Below are 3,949 nucleotides of genomic sequence, written 5' to 3'. Positions count from 1 at the left end.
AGGTGTTTTTTTTTCCCTCCCGGAAAAGCGAGCGCGAGAGAGGGAGAGAGCGCGAGCGCGCGCGAGCAGCTGCACACAGCGCGCCGACCCGACCCGCCCCCACCACGCGCCGCGCGCGATGCCGTCACACGCACGCACGCACTCACGCACGCAGCGAGTCACCGCCCCCTTCCCTCCCCCGCGCGCGCCGTGCGCCATGCCGTCACACACACACGCGCTCACACACACACACACACACACACAGCGAGTCACCGCCCCGCCCCGCGCGCCGTGCGTGATGCCGTCACACACACACGCGCTCACACACACACAGCGAGTCACCGCCCCGCCCCGCGCGCCGTGCGTGATGCCGTCACACTCACACCGCGTGTCCAGTCCCACAGCACATCATCCCCCACCCCCCCGTCCCCTCCCCCCCGCCGCACCGTACGTGATGCCGTCACACGCATACAGTGAGTCCAATACCACAACACACTCCCCCCCCCCCCCCCACCTTCCGCGCCCACCGTACGTGATGCCGTCACACACCCACCACGTGTCCGATTTCCCCCCACCCCCCGTCCCCGTCTCCGCCCCCCCCCAAGCCGTGCGTGATGCCGTCACACGCACAACCCGCGCGCTCCGCGCAAAAAAAAAAGAGCGGGAGACGCGTTCCCGCCGCCGGGCAGAGCAGCACGTGGTGCTCCTCCTCCTCCCCCCCACCCCTCCCGTCAAGTGTAGTGACTGTGTATTCTGTGGACGACACCCGGCAGCCAATTCATCAGCTCAGTAAGAGTTCGGCTGAATTCTCGCCCGGACCATCGATGAAAAAAAATCCGAGGGACGTGAGAGAGAGAGAGAGAGAGAGAGAGAAACCCCCTTCTCTTTTCAAATAGCCCCGTGGGATGTCCACCCGAACGGGCGGCCGGACGAGGAGCTCGGGATAACGACTCATCCAAAGACCGGCACCTCCGACAAATAATAATAATAATAATAATAATCTTTGCATTTGATATAGCGCTTTTCACGTCGGGAGGACGTCCCAAAGCGCTTCACAGAACACACTGTAAAGTGAATTGACTGTATATTTGTGGGCGAACGCGGCGGCCAATGGCGCACAACAATGTCCCACAAACAGTCGTAGATTGAAAATGACCAATTTATTATTGTTTTGGTTTTGGAGGGATTATTATTAGGCTCTGTGTGGAGTAAGGAAACTTGCCCAAGGTTTTGCCCTCTGCCTGGAATTGAACTCAGGTCTCTCACTTGCAAAGCGAGTGCTCTAACCACTGAGCTACAGGACTCCACAATGCCACACATTCCCGGCACTTTTGGTGGTGGGAATGACAGTGTGGCCCAACCACCTCTGGGAGCAGCAGTTAATGTGCTCACATTTGCTCAACGCCCTTTAGTCCCTATTAAACTTCTCTCTTAACAATACAATCAGATTAGATGTCAACAACAGCGAGAAAGCCCGGACTAAGGTTCCTATTTTCTAATTCCTAAAGGCTCTCTTTCTTTTCCTTTCTTTCTTTCTTTCTTTCTTTCTTTCTTTCTCGCTCTCCCCCAACCTCTCTCTATCTTCCTCCCCTCTTTTCCACCTCTTTCTCCTCCCTCCGCCCTCTCTTTCCCCTTCTTTCTTTGCCTCTCATTGTCATCCCTTCGCACTCCCCCTCCCTCCCATTATTTCTCTCTCTCTCCCTCCTTGCTCTCCCCTTCTCTCTTCCCTCCTCTCTCCCTGTTTCCCCATCCCCTCTACCCCCCTTTCACTCTCCCCTTTTCTCTTTGCCCCTTCTTGCTCCCCTCCACACTCTCTCTCTTCCACCTTCTCTGTTTCTTTCTCTTTCTTGCTCTCCCTCATTTCTTGCCCCCTTTCCCCCTCTCTCTATCCCCATACTCTATCTTCCTCACTCTCTCTCCCCTTCTTTCTCTATCTCCCTCCTCTTGTCTTCCCCCTCCCTGGTCCCCCCAAACCCCTCTCTTCTCTCTCTCCCCTTCTTTCTCTCCCTCTCATTGTCTCTCCCCCCCTCTCTCTCTCTCTCTCTCCCCTTCTCTTCCCCACTTCCCCCTCACTCACCCCTTCCTCCTCTCTCTCTCTCTCTCTCTCTCATACACTTCACCAAAGTTATTGCCCATCGCATTCACATTCCAGATAAGAAACAATGAGATTATCACAAAAAAGGAAACAGATCAATAAAGTGTAGGGTAGGATTCGAGCTTAATTACCTGGGCTGCAATTTCTATTTAAGAAAGATTTAGAGATAAAAAGGTCAGCTCGCTTAGAGTTAGGAATTAATTTAGACTCAGTTTCAGAGCACTTTTAGATAAAGCAACTCTGAATCTCGCACTCCTCTCTGACTCTCTCACAATAAGAAATGGCTTTCCTTCTGCTCATCCTCTGTCTTGTTGGTAAGTTTGCTGTTTTCTGGATGCTTTTAAATTGCTCGTCTCTAGCTTTGAGGTTTGCAAATGAACTTTATTTAATTTTCGCTTAATTTTTATTTTCATTTCGCTCACCAAATATAGTCAATTCACTTTACAGTATATTCTGTGAAACGCATTGATGCGTCTCGAAGAAGTGATAAGGCTCTATATCAAATGCAAGGATTATTGTTATTCTTTGCAAGGATTATTATGCCTATATTTTGTAATTATATATTATAATATTTATATTTTATATTATAATACAGGAATAATAATCCTTGCAAGGAATAATAATGATCCTTGCATTTATATTTTATAATATAATATACATTATTCTTCCTTCTTGCTCTCTCTCTCTCTCTGATTGATGTTATCATCAGGATAACAAAGTATTTTGGGGAGGAATTAACAGTCAACAGTTAAAACCTTTTTAAAAAAATTAAGCCGGGGATAAAGCAGAAATAAATTGGGAACAGAGCCGAAAGTGTTTAAAAAAGTAAGGCACTTGATGTTTTCAGAATTGCTGTATTTGTACATTTGATAACTTAAAAAATTATAGTAATTATTTGGCTAATTGCATTCTTTGAATGAAGTTAGCCTTTGGGGTCTTAAAAGCTCTCAGGGGAACTTAATACTCCCCATCTGTCTAGAGAACCATTAGGGCCATTGGCTTGAAGCTGGTTCAAATAACAATTAATAATAATTAATACTACTACTAATAATGAATAATAATCCTTGTACTTGATATAGCAACTTATTTGATATAGAAGTCTCAAAGCACTTCACAGAATATATTGTAAATTAACTGAATTGACTGTATACGTTGTGGGTGAAATGCAGCAACCAATTGCACACAACAGTGTCCCACAAATAGTCGAGGTTGAGTGACCAAATTATTATTTCATTGTATTTTGGAGGGATTATTACCCCCAGTAAAGCAATCTGCCAATTGAGATAAAGTGAATTGACTGTGCATTCTGTGGGCGAAACAAAACAAAACAAAACAGATCTCCTTCTCAAGGATTATTATTATTATTATTATTGAATTGAAGCATTTTCCACAATATTGATTTGCGGTTTCAAAAGGTATAAATTAAATTTCAATAATAAAATTTGCCTTTAAATAACGCCTTTCAGATAGGGTAGTGCTTCTTAGCGCTTAATATTTCAGCCCTCTGTATCCTGAGGGCCTCTCTTATCTATGAGAGATAAGACTTTGTTATCACTTGTTTGGAGAGAGGACCACTTAGAAACATTTCCTGTGTTCAATCCTCTCTTTGACAGTCCAAATTTTGGACTGTGGCAGTGAAGTAGTGAAGTCCTGTCGCTTAGTGGTTAGTGGCCTCACAAGCGAGAGGACCTCGGGTTCGATTCCCACGCAGGACGAAATCTTAGGCAAGTTTCCTTGCTCCACGCGCAACTGTTTACTTTGCAGTAAGTAGGAATCCGGTTGTTAGTCGATTGACGGATCACTTTCCAGTGGTAAATAATCCCTTTTAATAAAAAACACTAATAATTTGGCCACTTCAATCCACGACTGTTTGTG

Source organism: Callorhinchus milii, unplaced genomic scaffold (assembly GCF_018977255.1).
Source record: "Callorhinchus milii isolate IMCB2004 unplaced genomic scaffold, IMCB_Cmil_1.0 Scaffold25, whole genome shotgun sequence".
In the NCBI taxonomy this organism is placed as follows: domain Eukaryota; kingdom Metazoa; phylum Chordata; class Chondrichthyes; order Chimaeriformes; family Callorhinchidae; genus Callorhinchus; species Callorhinchus milii.
This window is presented reverse-complemented; position numbering follows the sequence as displayed.